Source organism: Petaurus breviceps, unplaced genomic scaffold (assembly GCF_028583685.1).
Source record: "Petaurus breviceps papuanus isolate PSGF00001 unplaced genomic scaffold, PetGlider_PUasm1.0 84, whole genome shotgun sequence".
Lineage (NCBI taxonomy): Eukaryota > Metazoa > Chordata > Mammalia > Diprotodontia > Petauridae > Petaurus > Petaurus breviceps.
Window position 1 is genome coordinate 3,499,787 of NW_027186645.1, and position 22,349 is coordinate 3,522,135.

Below are 22,349 nucleotides of genomic sequence, written 5' to 3' on the forward strand. Positions count from 1 at the left end.
TAATTCTATAAATTATCAGCAGGAATAATTTCACACTAATCATATCTGTTGTAAAGAAGTGACTGTTATGTTAGAGAATAAAATATTATGCAATAAAAAGAAACACATCTTAAATATAACATGCAGTCAATTAGCTGAAGGTTTTCAACCTTCCACAAAGCAGTATTTAGACACAGCCATGGCAATATTGAAATTTTTGGGGTGGGGGCAGACCTTTAATTTCTTCAGTGTAGAGCTCTCATGAGACAGGAAATTCCTTCCATCTATGCCATACAAGCAACTCAGTTATAACTTGTAGTCTTAGAGAGTTGCCTGGGGCACTGAAAAGTTAGAAGTTACTTAACCTGCCAAGGGTTACAATGTATGTGTCAGAGGCAGAATTTGAACCAAGCAAGGTTTTCCTGTCTCTAAGGGGTCAGCGCTCTATCCACTATACCTTGCTGCTGTTTAAACAACACATTTATGACTTCTCTTTTTCTAGTTAAGCTTTGGTAACCCTTAAGAGGGTTAAAACAAGAGGAAATAAAAATAAAGAATCTAATTATCATTCATTATTTCTTTTAAGTGTATGGTAGTCTCAGAAATAATAACTTACATTACTTCACCTATGCAGGAGATGACTTGCCAGTTTCTATGGAAAGGGTAAATAAATATACTGTACATTGGTTAGTTTCCTTTCTTTTTTCTTTTGTTTTCCTTAGGAAATAAATCTTATCCAAAAAAAAAATCTTTTCTGTTACTGAAGAAACACAATCTCTGGGGAAAGTGGTGATATAACCATCTGTTTCTGCAATGCTTTGCTATTTAGCCTTAGTTTAAAGACGAAGGATGACCTCTGGTGAAAACATGAATTTAACTAATTGCAATAAAGATTTCTCTGAGAATTTCAGTTATAAAACCAAGTGATTTTCCTCCAACCTACATACTTAGCTTTTATATACCAAAGTTTTTGTTGGTTTATTGGCAACTGGCCAAAGTATCAAATCCATGAAAGGGACTGGCATTTCTTTCCTGGCAATCTGGAATTTGGTAGGTCATCCTTTGAGGATTATTCATTCATGAAGAGTGTGTGGGGGGAGTTGTGAAGAAGGGGAAAAAAGGTGGAGGAAGGAGGTCTACAATTACAATCGAAAACACACTTCTATCTACTGCTGTGTTTGTTCATTGCTTCATAACCACACACATATTTCAAAGGAGTCACAGTCAATGATTAAAAAAAGATTATTGAAACCTTCAAAATTAATTCAGTATTTAGGAGGTCTAACTGGCCTCAGTGAAAGATATTTAACTTTCCTCCCCCATTCCTAGATAGACTGTCCCTCTATAGATGAATACAGACGTTTCTGTGAAAATAAATACTTTAAGAGTTCCATTTTACTCATTTCTGTATCATAAACTACTCTGATTCTGAAAATAGCTTGCTTTGAGTTTCCCTTCTCTTAATTTAAGGGATCGTCTAATTTTTTTGATTACTGTTTTTTCACAGTTCTAATCAATAGTACTCCCTTTTAAAATTCAACAAATATTTATTAATCACTTACTATGTATAGAACACTGTCCTAGGTTCTGGGGATAGCCATAAGATTTCCAGGGGTGAGGAGCCTATAGCCTTGAGGCCACATGGGGGACCCTCCAGGTCTTTTAGTGTGACCCTTAGACTGAATCCAAACTTCACAGAACAAAGTTCTGTCAAAGTTCAAAGGGCAACACTTGAGGACCTAAAGGGTCTATGTGACTTCGAGGTCAAAGTTTCCCCACCCCTGATTTAAACAAAATATGATACTTGCCCTCTTCATGTGTGCAATCTAGTGGGGAAATACAATGTACATAGACACACTATGTAATGCAAAATAATACACTGTAGGTACACAGGAAGTGCAAAGTGGTATGTGACCTTTGAATGCCCTTGAAGATGGGGGAAATCAAGGAAAGCTTCCTGGAGGAAGCAGCATTTGGAGCAGGTTTTACAGATTGGGTAGAAATTTAAGAGGTGAAAGCCAGGGAAGGGAATACAAAAAAGGGGCATAGGTATAGGCAACAGTATAAGCACAGGCCTAGAGGAACCAGAATAGAGTGAATAGAGAAGTGACCAGGAGCCAGGAAGATCTGAGTTCAAATCTGACCTCAGACTCTTACTCACTGTGTGACTGTGAACAAGTCACTGAATCCCTCTTTTCCTTCATTTCTTCACCTATAAAATGGGGATAATAATAGCATTCACCTCCCAGTTGCAAGGATCAAATGAGAGAATATTTATAAAGGGCTTAGCACAGTGCCTGGCAGATAGTACACACTTAATAAATATTAAAAAAAATAATCTTAAAGGATATGGAGGGGATTGGTAGAAGACAAAGCATGGAAAGGTAGGATGTCACAAAATTATCAGAAGGTTTCAAATACCATCGTAAAAATTTATATTTTACTTGGTAGAAAATATGGAGCTACAAAAGGCTCTGAGTAAAAGAGTGATCTGACCAAATCTGCTGAAAAGACAGTAAGTTAGGCATTGATGTGACTACCAAAAGTTCTACTTTATAAAAAAAAAGAATTGAATGGAATATTTTTTCAGTGACTTTATTTTATCACTTAAGTGATAAGAAAGAAAAATTGGAATTTTTTTAACAGCAAAATGTATTGTAGACTAACATTTTAAAATGCTTTAATAATACCATATAATCAAAGTTAGATAAAACTTCCATTGTTCCCTGTTTGTTATTTAATTCCTAGCTAAATTTATGGTATTGTTTATCATCCTTTTATATATATATATATATTCTTTCATGAAACAAAGAAAAATATAAGTAGTTGCTAAACAATACTTATCAATTTATGCAGCAATGGCACAATAATAGGGAACAATGAAAGTTTTAGATAACTTTGGTTGAGTACTGCTATATTTTATTGAAATTTAACAAGTACATATGAATTATATGCAGACAGAGCAATTGTGAAAAGGACTAAAAACAGATCTTCAGCTCTCCCTTTTCTCTTAACTTCATACACTGCCATGGCTTCCACTACTACTATGGAGCTGATTTCCAAAATATTAAGGTATGGAAAAAACTTTGGATATGAAGTGAGAGAACCTTGGTTTCATGTCCTAGGACAGCTAATCAACTCAATTTGTAGAGTGTCAGGCCTAGAGTCAGGAAGATTCATCTTCATGAGTGAAAATCTGGCCTCAGACACTTACTAGCTGTGTGACCCTGAGCAAGTCACTTCATCATGTTTGCCTCAGTTTCCTCATCTGTAAAATGAGCTGGAGAAAATAATGGCAAATAATTCCAGTATCTTTGCTAAGAAAACTCCAAATGGGGTCACAGACAGTCAGACACGACTGAATCAACTAAATACTAACATAGTTTCAGATTCCAGTTCTTCCTACTTGATATATACTGACAGGATGACTTTTGGCAAGTCATGTAATCTTTCATGGGTTTCTGCCTCTTCCTCTATAAACTAGATGATCATTAAGGTCCTTTCCAGCTATAAATTTTATAATCCATTTATTCAGCCCTGACCTCTCCCTTAAATTCCAACCTCATATTTCCAACTGCCTGCTTGACACCTTTTCAAACTAAACTCATTATCTTTCTACCCACATCTGCCCTTCCTCCTAACTTGCAAATCCCTCTTGACGGTACCCACCATCCTCAACATTAAAGTAAATGATTAGCCTCTCAAAGGGACTATTACTTTGAAGGACATTCTTGTTTGGATATATATGTATGGATCTCTGTGTCTAAAAAGTGAATGACATTATTTTATAGCTATAATTCACATAATAATGTTTTCATGGATTTGGATTTCAAATCTCAAGAAAAGTTGAGAAAGTATGGAAAGTTGAAAAAATAAAGATGAATAGAAAAATGGCTTTTCTACTCATACTTACTAATAAGTACATTTTATTTAAATAAGATCAAAACAATGTCTACTTAATAGCACTTGGGAAATTCAACTGAATTTTTCAACAATATAATATAGTAATATGGTAGGAAATTTTGATATTTATCTAGATAAATTAATATGAGAATTTATCTAGATAAATTAATATGAAAAATTTAAATGGACAATTATGAGACTCAAAAGGATAAATTAAAAACAATTTCACATAGATTCAGTTGGTCATTGTGCTCACACATCTCCTAGCTATTAATGATTTGCTTTAAAATGGAAAATGTGAATCTCTTTTCAATAGTGAACATTATGCTGATCGTTTTAATGGCAGAAGCCTGTAGTTCTTCGTTAGATTCTTCTAGACTAGAAGAAGAGAGAAAAGAGCTCATACTGCACTTTGATCTGAGAAATGGCTGGATTATGAGAGCTACTTCTTGCTTAATTCTGAACTTTAGAAAACAGTGGCTTACTTTCTGGGAGGGAGGAGATCTCAGTCACTTCTTCCTCTAATTGTTTCAAAGGCTTCAAAGGTTATAGCTTAGGCTATAAGGATTCACTAATAGAGAGTGGCTTTTTTCCCTTCTCAGTCTCAGTAGCAGGGAAGTCAGACTGCCATTCTCAGGTGAAACAAGGACCCTATCTATAGTAATATCCACAGTGTAATTCCAGCTAGAATTCAGAAATAATACTAGCAGAGACTCTGAAAGTAATGCAATATATTCTGTTTGTTTCAATCAAGGCAGCAGTTAGATCTTTGGGATTTTGAATGTAAGGAAGTTTGAGTTTCCAATAAAAAATTAAATCAAGACAAACACAACTGAATTTAAAACACTTTGCACTTAACACTCACATTTGAACTAGAAACTTAGTGATTAAAAATTCAATCTGCCTTCTGAGTCCCAGCAGGGATTCCACGCCCTGCCAAGACATTATTCACCAACAGGAGCATAGAGTTTACAATGGATAATACTAGTTGCAGTGAGAAAATGGTGGTTTTGAGGATCCCTCAGGACCTGGGAAAGATAAGAAGAAATTTCCTCACTAATGATATGAACAAGGACCTCTACTGTAGTATGGAAGTAGGAAAACATCACGCTTCTGTTAATGAATGCAGATTTAGTAAATTAGAAGATGGAAGTATTTATAAATTACTCTCATCAAAGAGCAAGTATGACATAGTAATCACTGACATTTACACTGGGTACCCCAAAAGTCTTAATGCAATTTTAAGTGATTAAGGCTTAAATAAAATCCCTGAGACTTTTGGGATCTCCTGTCTAGTGCTTCATATCTGTCTTCTCATTTGAAGCATAACCACTTTATTAGTTAAGTACTACAAATTTAATTACTTCCATTTTTACAGATGAGGAAAATGAGACTCCGAGCAGTCATATAACTTGCCTTGTCATACAGCTACCAAAGTTCAAAGGTAGACTAGGTATGTAGAGCGTACTACCTGTTTGATATCTTGCATGACAATATTAATCATTAATACAGTAAAGATGAGAAAAATAATATTGTTTTTTTCCTTCATGTCAATAGTAACACAAAATTTCTATCTTAAGGGTACATAAAGCAGCAAAACTTTTCAGTATTTTTTTCAAGAGTGACATGGATTGTATAATTTAACATAAAAATATTTGATATATTTGTGTTTTGTTTGTCTATGTCACAGTTTTCTTTGGCATCCTCTACTGCAGTCATATCAAATTCAGATATAAATCAGGATCACTGAACTGTATCTAAGGATCTGTGAGGGCTTGCACATTGCCATAGAAAATCACATATTCAAAATATCTACAGTCTATTGTATTTTTATTTATTTTGTTCAATATTTGCCAATTACATTTTAATCTGGCTCCAGTGGTACTTGGGAGTGTTGTAAAACATGTGCTTTCCCCTTCTGCCCTACAGTATTTAGCACATGGCAGGAATGTGCCATTCTAAAATACAGTCATTCTCTAAAAACCACTTTCCTCAAGGTTCACATACTTAAACAGTTGGATTAAGGAAGTATTGATGTAGGACAGATAAATGGACACCCGTATTAACAGAAGTATATATTTCTCCTCTTTGTAGTTTCATCTGTCTAAACATTTCTGATGGATTTCATACTGACATGTGTTTCTTGAATGGCATTTTGCAGAAGTTAGACAATAAAGAATTAAAACCTAAGCCTGAAAAAGCCAATCAAACCAAATGAATTGTAATCATTTGGGGGAACAAAACTGCATCAACATTTGAATATCCATTCACTCTTTCTTTTCTCATTCCAGCACTGTGCACTATCATTATCCATTCTTCTAGTCCTTTTGAAAAGGCTTTAGAAACTGCTGATAGTCATCAACAGAAGCAGCAAAGCTCTGCAACATTACTAGACCATGTCAAATATATAAAAAAAGACAGTTAACTATTGCAGACAGGGTTGCCAGATAGATGACATTACAAGGCTGGAATTACAGTTCTCACATCTGTGCAGTTTCAGGGGACAATCTCTAAGTGAGCATGAACAAAAGTTCAGGATTAGCCTGATTACAAATGATCTAATACCTAAACTTTCTAAGCCAGGGTCCAGCCAGACCCATTTAGTGCTTGGCAGTTTCAGAAAGTACATCTCAAAAAAACAACATCAAACGAAAGTCAACATGTTCATTAGGAACGTTCTTCTATTCTCTGTTGTTGTTTAGTCATGTCTGACTCTTTGTGACTCCATTTGGGGTTTTCCTGGTAAAGATACTGGAGTGGTATGCAATTTCCTTCTCCAGCTCATTTTACAGATAAGGAAACGGAGACAAACTGGATTAAGTGACTTACCCAGGGTCACATATCTAGTAAGTGTCTGGGGTTGGATTTGAACTCAGGTCTTCCTGACTCCAGGCCCAGCACTCTAGCCAAGTATCTTGAATTAAACATGTCATGGAAATGATTTATTATCTCATGTTTGTTTTAGATATATGCTATTTGGTTTAATCTCCCTTCTGAGTAATTAAAAATACATTATCACAATGGGTGATAGCATTTTTATTATGTAGTTTTTATTGAATATTAGCGACCAGATTGATTACTAAATATAGACAACTCATGTCTTCTCTTGCGTAAATTAAAAAAAAATATTAATTATTAATAAGGTTGATTCTTTTTTATAACTTATAATATCCATTGAAACATAAAACAAAGGAAAGTATTATCAACATTTTGTTGTATTCCTTAATTACTATGTGAAATGAATGGAAAGAAGTGGTAAATGACTACATCTTCAGTTTAGAAATACTGTGTGGCATATGCAGAATGATAAATGATAGATTTAGAGCTAGGAAGAACTGTACATATCATTTCATCCAACCCCCTCATTTTGTAGCTGAGGAAAGTGCAAAGATTAAGAAAGGCATTTTAAGCAAAGATAAAATGTCTAATACAGGTAGGGTCAGAATTTGAACTCAAAGTTTCTATTTCTAATCTAAAATTCTTTCCCACATTACTGTATAAAATTATTGCATTTCGTCCCAAGAAACATGAAAAAATTCTTTCTATTGACCACCTTTGAAAACTAAGTTCAAACAAACTAGCTTTCTCCAATGGATAAACCTGGGGTCATAGATAAGGAAGAATTAAAACATCACTCTTACACAGAAGTTTCAATTTGATAATATTATTAAACTGAAGAGATTAAACATCATTTCTTTATGTTCTAAATGACTAGTATTTTCTGCCACATGCATTAAGTAGTTCTTTAAAATGTTATATTTTATAAGTGCTTTCCCCCTTTGGGGGAGAAGGGGTAGAGTATGTGAGGTACAGGCAATTTTTGGCCTTTGGGTGAGGATGATACTACAGGTGGGGGACAAGAGTTTCCTTATGCCTTCTGTACCCTGGGAACCTCTCCAAATAGAGATATTGATTGCTAGAGTTAGAAGAGAAACTTTCAGCAATTTCTCTAGTTGTGAGTCTCCCTTGTCTCTTGGAATTACCTTTATATTAATTTTATACATCTTCAATTTATTTATCTGTGTAAATGTTATATCCCCTAGTAGAATGTTAGCTCCCTGAAAAAAAGATTGTCTTGGGTTTTGTCTTTCCTTCCACAGTACCCAGCATTTCACCTGGGACATAGTTGATCCTTAATATTTTTTTTTGTTAGTATAATTGAAAGTCCTTCTCCAATGCCTCACTGTGACACAAAGGTAATTTTAGATTCTTGAGGACTACGCCAGAGAAATGTAAGCTTTGGCCAGTCATTCCAAGATGAAAAGGCTTCAAATACTGGTTTAATATACTTATTCCTTCCCTGTTGATCACAAACATGCCTATCCTGAACCTTAAAGTGTGCTCCTTACATTATCATCCCTACAAGCGATCATATTTCTTTCCTCCCTTTCTGAAACTAATTGGAAAAAAAAAATAAATTTGCTGTATCTACTTCCTTCCCATTTAGGATCTCCATTTGCTGTCTTTACTTCCTCTTCTCTGCATTCTAGTTTCTGACCTGATCACTCAACTGAAACTTCTCTCTCCAAGACTATCAGTGGTCTCTCAGTTGCCAAATCTAATGGCCCCTTCTCAGTCCTTATCCTTCTTGACCTCTCTGTAGCCTCTGACACCCTTGACCACTCTCTTCTCCTAAGTACTCTCTCCTCTTTGAGTTTTCATGACACTGACTTCTAGTTTTCCTTCTACCTGTCAAATGACTTTTTCCTGGTCTCTTTTCCTGGGTCATCATAAAACTGTAGGCATTTCACAAAACTCTATCCATAGTCATCTTATCTTTATTTTTCTACATTCTCTCACTTGATAACCTCATCAGCATCCATATTCTCCGTAATCATCTCTATGCTAATGACTTCTAAGTCCTTCTGTCTCTCCTGAACAAGTCCCACATCATGGACCATTTATTAGACATTTTGAATAGGATGCCCCATAGGTTTCTCAAATTTGATATGTCCAGATAGGACTTGTAATCTGCCCCCTATTCAGTCCATCTCTTGATATGGACTGTTTTCATAAATTTTAACATAAATTTTCTCATCTATAAAATGGGGATTATAATAGCACCTACCCATAGGGATTTTGTGATGATAAAATCAGGTGATATATGTAAAGCACTTAAAGCACTATAAACTATTATTATTATTGTCTATCCTTTGTACCTGGTACATAGCAGATATATAATAAATGCTTATTGATTGTTATAAGCACAGGCCCAGGGACAGACTTTTCTCTGAGGACTTAAATAGCCGACTCAGAAAGGCTTATGTTCATGTTAGTCACGAGATCATGGCTGTTTTGGTCACAGTGCCTGCTAAAATATAATTTATTAAGTCATGGAAGAGTAGAGGTTTATGTTGATGGAGGGTCTAGCCACCATAAAGAAATCTTGGATATTCAAAGAACTTGTTTTTTCTTTAAACTATCATTAGCCATTGCTTAAGAAAATCATGCAGCTATACACCATTTTATTGAAAAAGCCATTGAAAATTTTGAAACTAGGTTTCCAATTTTTTTTTCCTGGAGGGGGTAAGGCAGGGTAATTGGGGTTAAGTGACTTGCCCAAGGTCACAGGGATAGTAAGTGTTAAGTGTCTGAGGCTGCATTTGAACTCAGGTCCTCCTGACTCCAGGGCTGGTGCTCTATACATTGTGCCACCTAACCACCTCAGGTTTCCAATTTTGAGCACTAATTCAGCATTCTGCCCATAGTACAATCATCAAACCAAAAGTAAAATTTCTGTATATTCCTCCATTTAGTGAGTTCATCTACTTTATTAGTGTTAACGACCGGTCCTCAGCAAAAGACTTTCAAATGTATGTCTACAAACACCCCAACCTGTCCCCTATCCTTATCTGTATCTGCCTGTTAGAAACATCCACTTGGATGTGCCACCAGGAACTCCAAGTCAATATGGCCCAAGTTCATCAACTTGCTCTCTAAACCTGACTCTATTCCCAACTTCACTACTTCTGTTCATGGAATCACCACCTTCCTAGTCACTCAAGTTTAACACCTTGGAGTCATTCTTGCCTGTCCCCTCTCTCCTCCCTCACTTTCAATAAGCATCCATGACCTATCCATTCTAGCTCCACCATCTCTTTTTAGTCTGTCTCCCTCTATCTCTTCCCACTGCTATCTCTCACTTGGACTACTGTCATAGTATCCTAACTGGTTTTCTTGCCTCTGGTTCTCACCTGGACAACTTTCAAGGCTATCCAACTGGTTTACCTGACTCTAGTCTCTCCTCGCTTCTATCCACACTTTATGTAGCTGCCCAAATAATCTTCCTACTGGACAAGTGTGGTCATGTCATTCCCATGCTCAAAAGCCTAGAGTGACTCCCTATTGCCCAGATGATAAAAGAAGAACTCCTTATCCTGACTGTAAAGACTACCCTGTTCTGGCTCCAGCTCACATTTCCAGTCCTATTTCATGTGCACCACATCATACAGCCCCATTCCAGCCAAACTGAGCATTCTCTGGTGTCCATGCATGCAAGTAGGTCAGCTCTCACAGTACAAGTGTACTTGCTGCTCATCTCTATCTGTTAGTCTTCTACAAAGGTCCAGCTCAAATGTCATGCCATCTTTAGGCAGTTTAGGTAGCAGAATGTATAGAGCACTGGACAGGAAGTCACAAGTACTTGTGTTCAAATCTTGCTTCATAAACTTACTGGTCATGTGTCCTTGTGCATGTCACTTAATCTCTCTGTGACTCGGTTTCCTTATCTGTAAAATGAGGAAGTTAGAACTCAGTCTCTAAGACCCCTTCTGGCTCTAAATTTATAAACATATGACCCTTGATCACCTTACTTGGAAGTTTTCTCTCCCTCCTCAAATTTTCTTAGAGCACTGTGTCTGGATCTTTCTTTCACTTTACCAGATTCTACATCATTGGGATGGAGGTACAAGATAGGGACTAGATCTGGGATTTCACTAGTACATAGAACTTCCAGGTACTAATCCATGTTAGTACCTGTTCTGAAGTCTAGACTCTTAGCTACCTAGAATGCCTAGCAGATAAATGACTTGTCCAGGGTCATAGAGTCAGTAGGTGAAATTCCAATTCATGTCTTCCTAGCCCAAGGCAAGTTCTCTTTCCACTATACTATGATGCTTTTTATCATTCTATCTCATATCACATTTATTTGTGCACATATTATATGTATCTGTCCTATTTAATAATAAAGTCCTTAGGGGAGAAGGAATGTGACATTTTTTATCTTTGCATCCCTAGCATTGTGCTTTGCACAGAATGGATACTTCATGTGTATATACTGAAATTCATGAAAAAAACACTTTTTGTGAAGATACAAGTATCAATTTCCTTCCCCTTAAACAGCACCCAAAAAATTTTTGTTCTTATCTGAAACTAATATTCTTCCTTAAAAAAAAGATGGAATCTTAGATCATTATTAGGTAAGATGAGTATTCTGTTAAAAAAAAAAGTTAAGAATATATTTGGTCACAGTCTTGGACCTAGCTATAGAAATCTAGTGTATGACTGTTCAGAAGACCAGGGTCGATGTAATAGAACATGCACCAGGCTGGGATGGACTGGAGAATATAAAAAACCTCTTCCTAGAGTTTCCATTCCCTGTTGGCTAATTAACAGCCTTATTGCTTTAAACCACCAGCTGTATTTTAGTTCATATGACTGACCCCAACTGAGGGCTACAATGGCAGAGTGAAAATGACATTTCTAATTGTCCAGCATGCTACCAAAGATTGAGTAAGAAAGCCTCTTTTCACTCTCCTCCCTTTTGATTAACCAGACTTACTTTGTAAATCTCCTTAATAAGTTCATTGGTATAACCCGAGGCTAGGTATCCTTCCCTCCTGGACTGTTAAGCAGGCCCAGCTGCCAGACCAGACACATGGAAGGAAAGTTGCTTAAAGCTTTACTAAACTCTTGGACACCTCTCTGCCCCTTCTCTTAACTAAATAATGCCTTTGTATGCACTAAGAAGAAGCTTAGACTTCTTCATACATCCTATGCGATGTAGATACTTTAAAAAATTTATCAAGGATCTGCAGGGGTCCTTTATAAAATTGTATTACACTGTATTTTCTCTGCATTGATTAGCATCTGGTTAACACAGCAGTGAGGATGCGGACCCAAGGTGTAGCCAAATTGACTGCAAGCTGATTTTACTGAAAGCATATAACATGGGTAAATATTCTAATAAGCAGTAAATTCAAACACAACTGCCAATAAATAACAAGTCATTAAGTTGTAGCAGTTTTATGACAAATATGAGATATCCCAAAAGTCTTAGTGCAGTTTTAAGCTTCAGTAACTTCAGAAGTACGAAGGCTACAAACTTACAAAAGAGAATGTTTGAACTTAAATTACTTAAAATTTTAAAATATTGGTTTTTTTTTTAAATTAAAGTCCAACATAACCACCCTCTTATATCATTCTGGTTGATCTCTCAACTTTGGAAAAACTTTTCCTGACAGTTTTGATGTCACCTCAAAAGAAAAAGTCTAATGGAGACAGATCAGATGACTGAGCAGGTCTGAGAAAGAGTCACCCAGAAAGAGTGACATACTCACTGCAGAAAGACATTGTGTTCACATTAAAAATTCACAAAACTAGTGTGAAAAAAAAAGAGTGTGAAAGAAATAGAGATAACCTTTTTGAGGATTATTTTTGTAAGTTTGTAGCATTTCTATTTTGAAGAAATTATGAAAGCTTCTGACTGCACTAAGATTTCGGGGACATCCTAAGAAAAATAACAGGGGCGGCTAGGTGGTGTAGTGAATAGAGCACCGGCCCTGGAGTCAGGAGGACCTGAGTTCAAATTTGGCCTCAGACACTTAACACTTACTAGCTGTGTGACCTTGGGCAAGTTGCTTAATCCCAATTGCTCTGCCTTTTCCCCTTCAAAAAACAAAGAAAGGAAGAAAGGAAAGAAGGAAGGAAGGAAGGAAGGAAGGAAGGAAGGAAGGAAGGAAGGAAGAAAAGTAACACTTGGTCATTGCTCGCCCTCAAAACTTATAGTCTAAGATGGAACTGTTCAAAGATGAAATTTTGTGGTGTAGTCCACAAGTACTATGGGAAAGTGCCTACCCTGCTAGTTAGGAGTATACCTATTCTCTTCTGGCAATGCTAGGTTTGCACATATTTGACCCCTCCTGGGAAAGCCATCCCCATTGTCGTGTTTTCTAGAATTTAATCAGACCAGAGGAAATAAAGTACAGAAATTGGAGCTGAGAGCCGCCTTTGAGTTCAGGAGTTTCACATAGTAATAATTACAATAATGATAAATAATTTCTGGCATTCACACACTAGTTGAAGGTTTGCAAAGTGCTTTATTTTTTTACCTGTTGTTTGATCCACACAGTAGCAGTATTAGGTGGAAATTACAGGTATCATTATCCCCATTTTGCAGATGGGGTAACTGAGATAGAGAGGGTTAAACAATTTGTCTCTGGTCACATAGCTCATGTGTCAGAGATAGGAATGATATTCAATATCTGCAAGCCATGTGCTCCAACCAATTCACACAATTGCATCTTGCTCTACCATTGACTTCAGCATGAACTCCAAGTGGCCATTTTATATCTTGCTTTTACTGATTTTGCTGACCAAAAAGGGGGAAAGGGCTAGAGATTCTGGATAAACCTGAGCAGGGCTTCCCAACCAGGAGACAGGCTCTCAATGCCTTATCTGGTTGCTCTGCCTACTAGTTGCTGCCGCTCACCCTGTCATCTTAAGGCTTAGGGAAAATGAAAAGCAGCTCACCATTACAAAAAAAAAAAGTTGGGGCCATCTAGATTAGGGGAAAACCATTACTATTGCTGACTGAAAATCCTCCAATGTTCCAACAGTGGGTCAGCAGCATCTTTAAATACAGCTTGTCCCAAAAGTGTCTGAGTTTAAGCTTTAATAATCATTCAAAGTCTTATTCCCGAAAGGTTTTACTTTTGGCATTAGAAAGCATCTAATCTCTGATACATTTGATGTTGTTCTTTACCCCCTTTGTTCCTGAAACCCTCTTTATACTTGACTTTCAGGCTCTATAATATACTAGCCTTGCCCTTTCTTTGTCTGCTTTGTAGGGTCTGTTTCTTCTGACTTTAAATGTAGGTAAACAAGTGCCCTTCTTGAATTCTGTCTAGTTCCTCTTGGCAATCCCATAGTTTCAGCTACCAACTCTATGCAAATGATTCCCAAATGTGTATTTCTATCTCTGATTTCTTTCCTGAGTTTCCAATCCTGATAAGCTACTGTCTTCTAGATAAATCTACCTATTGGTGCCTCAAAACCAACATCTCTGATGTAAAATTCACCATTCTTTCCTATTAAACTTATGGACCCTCCTATTCCTTTAGTGAATCCTGTTCATAAGGAAGAAGGCAAACAAGCATTTATTGAACTCCCACTATGTGCTAAATACTTTACAGATATCTTATTTGATCTTCACAACAACACTGGAAGATATGTGCTATTATTTCTCCCCTTTTACAGTTAAGGAAAACGAGGCAGACAGAGGTTTAAGTGACTTGCTTGGGGTTACACAGCTAGTTGAGTATTTGAGGTTGATTCAAACTTATCTTCCTGACTCCAGGCCTAGGGTTCTATAAACTGTGACTAGTTGCCCAGGAAAAAAATATCTCAGACTTGTTCAAAAAAAAGTATAAATAACTGAGTGGCTCAATCTGTTAGGGATCAAAATCCAGTTCAACAATTATCTATTAAATACCTACTATGTGTAAGAGACAAAGACAAAAATAAAAATCTCTTTGCCCAAGAGTTTACATTTTGAAGAACTTTGTACTAAAGAAAATTCTAGTGGCAGCATTTCAGTTACTAGATGACAAATGGAGGAAGTACTTTGGGGGATAACAGCCTTTCTCAGTAACCTCAGAATCACAGCATGTAAGTAAGCACTTTCTTACTCTGTCTAGACTGAGGTCAGTTCTGATGCTGGATAAAAAAGTTTTCTTTTTAAATAAAAAACACTTTTGTTTCAAATTTTACTATCTAGTTGGGCATGGTGGCCCAAATCTTTAGTACTTGCTCCATGAGGAGTTTGAGGGTAGTGGATCACTTGAGTTAAGCAGTTCTGAACACAGTCAGGCTAAAGACACATGTCTGCACTACATTTGACACCAACATGGTGACCTATCTTCCATTCCCCTCAGGAGCAAAGCACTCCCAGGATATACAAGGATGGGCATATTGGCCTGGGCTGGTAAATGAAATAGGTTAAAACTTCCATGCTAATTAATATTAGGATCCAGCCCATGAGTAGCCATTGTACTAAAAACCTGGGCAAGATCAAGAGACACAGCTTCGAAAACAAAAACAAATCACTTAACCCCAATTGCCCTACCTTCTCCCCTCTAAAAAGCAACATCCCCCCCCACAAAAAAACCCTCAAAACAAAGACACATCCCTATGAACAAATGTTATTATCCACAAAACCCATTAGGGAGAAATAGTGAAGATGCCAGAATTCTAACAGGTCTATTTCATTGCGGTTGTATAGTGGTAAATGGGATGGGTTACTGAACATCTACAGAGAATATATTACATTTTTCCCCACAAATAATTTTCTATGCTTCCTTTTGCCACTGTAGAAACAGATGTGGCTTTGGCAGAAACCTTGGTGTTTCTTGGAATTAGCGTGGTCACCTCTCAAGCAATGCATTCTTTCAATCCAAAAGTGAGAGCTGGTCAAATATATAATATTTGTGGGCACAACATTTCTACTTAAAATATGTGTGGCTGATCTAGTTCCTCACAGTCTCTTCTGTGTTGGTGCCAGAAATTAGTCACAGACCAAATGCCCAATCAGCCTTTGTAAACTTATGATTAGCTTTTGACTAAACAAAGCATGTGTTTGTAATGAGGATACTCACTTCACAAGGATGCGAGTTAAAGGGCTCTTAGTGACATACTTCACAAAGACTTTGAGAACACTTTCTGTTCTTTGCAAATAGAAGTTCTACCAAATACAAATGCTACATTTGTTCATTCACAAGGGAGATGAAAGCATTTCTTTCGATTGTAAAAAGTGGAGGTGGGGTTCAAAGGCAATCTAGGGCCAAAGTACCCTTTATTCCTGCTAGTGGAATTTGGCAGCAAACTTAACAAATAAATATTATTTTAGAATTTTAAACTTTAAATCTAGGGAACTTAGGATGTTACTCATAACTAAGATGAATTATTTGGGGTCACCCATCAGTAATTTGATTGAATTTACCCTTTTCTAGAGCTTCAGAATAAAAAAGAAGCTACCATATCTAAAATTAAGTATTTTACAATTAAATTCTTGTGGAATCATAGAGTCATAGAAATCATGGAAAGAGCGCAGAACTGTGACTCAGGGGAACTGGTTCCAATCTCATATCAGCTATTAATGAGTTTTGGGACCTTGAATAAATAATTCACCTCTCTGGACCTCAGTTGCCTTATTTGTAAGATTGGGAGTTTTAACCAGGAGATCCCTAAGGTTCCTTTTAGTTTTAAGACTCTAGGAGTCTATTTCATTTAGAATTCATGGCAGTTATCCTCCATTTTAGTATCCCTTGAGAAGCTCAAGGTATGAATCTCCATTACTAATGAGTATATTTTAATAATAAACATACTTATGTTAGTTGTCATATTAAAGTTATATCACTAAAGTTATAATCTGGGTAGGGGTGGCTTCACAGTCAGGAATATAAGTGGTATGACTTGATGGGCAACAGGCAACATTCCCCTGGACAAAAATACTGGATCCAATCAGTGAATTCCTAATACCAGATTCCTTTGTACCCCTTAAGGTTTTTACCTTAAAGAATCAATTATTAGAATGGAAGGTGAATTACTAAAGCAATGACCAGTACCTCAACAGGGATTAGTTAACAGGGAAATAAGTATCTTCCACAAAATGCCTAGGTGGATGAGAGACCTAGAGAGGAAGAGAGGAGACTGACAGTATATAGGGAAAGGTGGCCAAAACAGACGATTTCTTTCATCATTTGGGCTAGAACTGTCTCAGAACACAAAATCTGTATTCTAAGGCTGTGTAAAGTGGCAAATTGAGGGTATCTACTTATCTGGGAAATTTCAGGGAAAAAATATCACACCGAAAAAACCACACCAAAATAAGCCAATAACATGCCTTAGTTAGTTGATAGAATTACCTGTCCAGCATCCATTATTGTACAGACTCTGGCAAAGCATGACCCCAAATTTTCAAAGATTATATTTATATGATGTCAAAAATCTGGTAAATTTAATGAGGGAAAATATCAGTCAAACCAGCTTTCCACTGAGCATCAAAGCAATGAGTTGATTCAATCATTTTACTTTGCCATTTCCATAGTTTTTATTATATAAACAAAACTAAAGTAAGTTGTAAGAACCTTTTTTCATCATAAAATGAGCTCACCTAACCTCTCAGAGCTTTAGGCAACTTTCTAAGATTTTATCTACATTGCAGAGAAGGTGTTAACCTGCATGGAAGAGTGAATGTCTCCATTTGGAAATTATGCTAATGAAATCATGGTCCAGTCTCATCCATATCCAGAAAATGAACTTGTATAGAGACCATTACTTTTTAGGCACCAAGCACTTGAAGATATTGAGTTGGAGTGCTGGGAGACACAGAAAAAGATTTGAGGACCAGAGTATTTTGGACTATTCTTTCCCCTTCCACTAACCCCATCCCAGCACTAAGTACTAGTCACTTTCCTTTTTAATTAAGATTATGTTTATTAAATCATATAAACTAAACAGTCATCATGTCTCAAGAGAACATGTTCCAGGTCTGTACTGACAATGATATTACAGTTTCTTCCAGAAACACACAAATAAATAAAATGCCCCCAAACAACTGACAACAAAATCAAACTACACCAAAAACATACACAAAACAATCACAGAAGCCAGTCTACCAAAGAAAGACCTTTTATGCCATGTCTACTTTGGGCAAATGTCAAGAACAATATTATGTTGTTTCACCTAATACATTCACTACACGCCTTAACTACATGATGTACATTAATATAAAACAAGTATGTAGGGCCAGGAATCCAGGGTTATCTTTGACTCTACTTCAAAGCTTTTATCTCTATTACTTTATTTTCAATCTTGGCATAGATAGACAAGGAGCCCGATCTAACCAGCTAAAGGCTTTTGCTTTGAGTATATGACCTTATTTGTCAATTACATACATCAAATTGACAACCAATCATAAGGCAAAAACAAAGCCTGTGGTCCCCTGAGGAGTGGCTAATTAATCATTTTGGCCAATAACCTCCTTCTTGTATTAGGGCATATGGGCTTTTATAAAATGTTTCACTGGGAACAACAAGCCTCACTGTTCAGAAACTACTGCCCCATGTACCAGTTTATTCCTTTCTAAAACATCTGTTGGTCATTATGTAGATCTGGTTAAGAGAAAAAAAAATCCATAGAAAAAAGATACTCTTAAGAAGGTATTCTGATTATATGTACTGTCTTACTGTGTTAATTTGACCTTATTAAATATTGAAAGAGGCTATCTCAATGGGGAAGACATTAAAATATATAATTTAAAATTAAATCAATTTATCTTTCATGGAATGCTACCATGGAATATCCCAGATGCTACCTTTATCATAAACATCCATTTAGAAGAAAGATAATTTTTTTTCACATATATCCTACCCTTACAAATAGAGCCAAAAGTCAGAGTAAACCTCCGCGGAACAGATATTCTATACATATTCTGACAGAATGTTTTTAAATGCATAAAATAGAATGCGTAGAACTACAAAGGAGATCAATTATAGTGAAATTATTTATCAAAATAATTTTCTTACATTTGCGTCACCCAGCTCAAGAACTCCTGCATCAGAGGAAATAAACTATTTACCACATCTTTGCAGCACTATTAGAAAATGAGACCAGAAAGAACTATGTCCAATGGAGGAGGCCATGGAATTTGAATGTTCTTGTATCAGAAAGAGATGGAAGCATAAACAATGTGAGAGACAAGAAAAACATATAAAATGCTTTATTTCCATTGCTGATGATCCTTTCCCATTTTGTCTTGCTTCTTGTAAGATCGAAATTATAATGCTGACTCTGTGGTAGTACAATAGAGAAACAATGGTTTGCCAGTACTATAGCTCTACTAGGAAAATAATTTTATTCAATCACCAATACCAATCACCAAGGAAATAAAAACTTGCTAGTGAGGTATGTGAAGTTTCATTTTAAGAATGCTCTTTTATTTCATCCAGTATTTAAATTTCTTTTCAATGTAATGTTTAGTTTCTAAAGAAATGTATTCCCTTGAGTCACAATAGGTAATAAAAAATGAATTGTTTTGACTAGTCATTTGCATAAAAAAGAGGGAAAACTACTGGGAAGTGTAAGCGAGTCAGAGCTAAATCCCTAGAAATATACTCAGGAGATTCTCTAGGACTCAACGAAGAAAAGCTAATCCTACCATCACAATTATAAAAAAAAAATTATAGGAATCACATATGTGGCATTTCAAGAAAAGATGAAGCAACCAGCAAGAATTTTAAATGGTAACAAACCCTGTAATCATCATTTGCAAAGAATTGGATGCAATTTGAATAATTTAAAATTAATATGTATATTGTTTTCTAATTCCACTTCTAATAAGCACTTTCCATTTCTCTTACCAGAGGGAAAATAAATAATAGATGATAAGAGTTAATTTCATTATTGAGGTCAGTCTCTTAGATGTCAGCTTTGGAACAATGCAAGACAGAAACCATTAGTAAAATGATAGAGTTCACATACAGACAACATTTGTGGAAAATGAACCCACTGTTTCACTCATGAATCTTCATCATGTCTTGGGAGTTCAGTGGAATGCATGTTCTGGCAGATCCTACCAAGTAATAGATTTAAGTATCAGTCCGTTAGATGTCTGCGAACCAGCTCAGTACGTTTGGGGAGTTTCACCATCAGAAGTTTGGCTACCAGGTGATGACTTTTTTTTTAACATACCTATTCACAAAACTAAGGCATGGGAAATTTGGAATCTGCATTGGTGGTAAAAGTAGCCATGCTGGTCAAGTTTGGCCTCTCTTTGAAGTTCAAAACTAAAAAATAATGCAAAGATTCATGCCCTTGATGAATCATAGCCCACTATCATTGCTTTACTAATATAAATTCCATGAAAGGGAATATTAAAAAGGATTGGTTACTGGGCACCTATGAGTCACTGGGATTAATCAAGAACTAACTAATGTAAGTTCCAGAAGGAAAATGATTCTAGAATAAGTGGGAGGGAGTAAGCATTTATATAATGCCTACTATATGCGATTTGAGACACTGTGCTAAGCACTTTTTACAAGTATTAACTCATTTGCTCCTTATAGCAACCCAGTGATTGATATGCCCATTTTACAACTGGGGAAACCGAGGCAAACAGAGGTTAAGTAACTTGCCCAGGGTCACATAGGTAGTAAATATCTGTCTATGTTTGAACTTTGGTCTTTTTGACCCCAAGTCTGGTGCTTTATCAGCTGTGCTACTTAGCTGCCTAGTGGAAGATATCACTAACTTAGATTTATGAATTTTTCAGCTTATCCTATTTAAGTGAAAAAAAAGTGGTAGGCTTGGGTGATTTCACCCTTATATATGTCAGTGGATCTGTAATCCCCTCACGACTGGCTGGCTCTTCCTCGATCAGTGCATTTTTTCATTTTCTGTTGACTTTTATCCATGCTATCTCAGAAATCCCCTGTAGAGGATCTGCAATGGAAAGGACATTGAATTTGGAATCAGAAAACCTGGGTTCTAATCCTGGTTCCACCATTTACTAGCTGTGTAACTTTGGGAAATCACTTATTCTCTTTATACTTTATTTCCTTACTTGTAAAATGAAGGGGTTAGATTAGAGGACCAGTGAGGTCCCTTCCTTCTCTGAAATTTGATGATCTATGCAACAGATTAGAGGACTTCTTCCACATATTATATAATGTAATATATTATACTTCTCATACATATGGACTGTGTGACCTCGGGCAAGTAAATCACTTAATCTCTCATTGCTCTCAGGAAACTCTCTAAAAATAGCAAAAATGTTGCTGCTGGTCTGCACTGGTAGAAGTAGCTTCTTCATTGAATCATACATGGATGGATTATAGATATGGATTTAAAAAGCAAAGTCTTATGTGGAGGAGTTCCTCAATTCAATATATCTTGTAAGTAAGGTCTCCTAGAGATCATAACATGTCTATAAGTAACTTTATCTCTGTGCCTGCTGTGTCACTTTACAACACTAATTCTGAAAGTTGTGATTAATCTCAGCATGTTCCCTATGGTTTAATTGCCTTGATTCAGAAATATGAAAGAAGTTTTAAATAAGAAATGCTTACTGGAGATGTTACAATCTATTAGGTGTTTTTAAAAGATTTCTACTCCAGGTGGTAGAAAATACTGCAACTCTTTTCCTATAAGGTTGACTAGCATTTGTCTGCCTAGAACCAATCACATATTGTCCAAAGTATCACTTCAAAAATGTTTCTGTTGATCATTTTGAGTGCTATGTATGGTTTCTCTTCATGGTTGTCCTCAACATTTCCCCCTTATATCCATTATTTGCTGTGAAAAGAATTTTAGTGTGAATTATGTAAGTGCTGTCCCCTCCTTCTCTCTCTGCCACCCCAACTCCACTTAATGTCAGTTCTTGACCACTTAGTTTTTAAAGCTATGTACTCAATTATGATTGATCACATCATTTCTCTTCTTACTAGCAATAGTGCATCTTCAAGAAAAATCCCCCTTTTCCAAATAGTTTGAGGATACTGAAAACAAACTGGAATGATTTATTATCACAATTCACATGTTTCTTCTAGAGTCACTGATATCTCCAATGAGATCTTATGCATCATGGAAGTGTGAAAAGAAAAACTCTCAGTTAATTTGAATAAAAAGGCAAAGTACAACTGAGACATTTTAAATACATTCCATTTGAGAGCTGTTTTAGTTTCACTTCATTCACATAAGTGTTGCATACCCCTTTCTTTTTCCATTCCTACTACCACTTCTGTAGTCTAGGTCATCATTACCAGAAGCTTGACCATGGCAATAGTCTCCTGACCCGTCTTCCTAGACCTAGTCCAATTTAAAACATTACCAGTTTAGTAACCTCCCACTTTGTAAATATCACCCCCAGTTCAAAAACCTTCAGTGAATCCCCATTGCCAAAGGCATAGTATCCAAAGTTTTTAGCCTAGAGCTCAATGTCTTAATGTCTCCTTACCATTCAGAAGTCACCTCTTATTTCCCTATACGAACCTTCTTCTCCAAATTGGTATAGTTATTCTGCCTGGAAGCATCTATCTCTCCCTCCCTTCTCTTTTAATTATTTGAGTCTTCCTGGACATTTAGCTCAAATAATTGTTCATTTCTGTCCTATTCAAATAACACTCATATATTACTTCATAGAATTATAGACTGAGATGACAAGTGATTTGTCTTAGGTGGTAAATAGTTAT

General features: G+C 36.2%; 1 protein-coding gene across 9 annotated transcripts in view; it reads right to left on the reverse strand.

Moving 5' to 3' along the window:
• Positions 1 to 22,349, reverse strand: part of NRCAM (neuronal cell adhesion molecule) — a 319,224-nt gene that overhangs the window by 115,072 nt on the left and 181,803 nt on the right. Inside the window, exon 4 of one of the 9 annotated variants that reach the window (XM_069107011.1) lies at positions 2,163 to 2,191. The exons of the other annotated variants lie outside the window; for them this stretch is intronic. The gene's annotated coding sequence lies outside the window, so the exon portion shown is untranslated. The remainder of the gene's footprint in view (positions 1 to 2,162; positions 2,192 to 22,349) is intronic. 9 annotated transcript variants of the gene reach the window in all.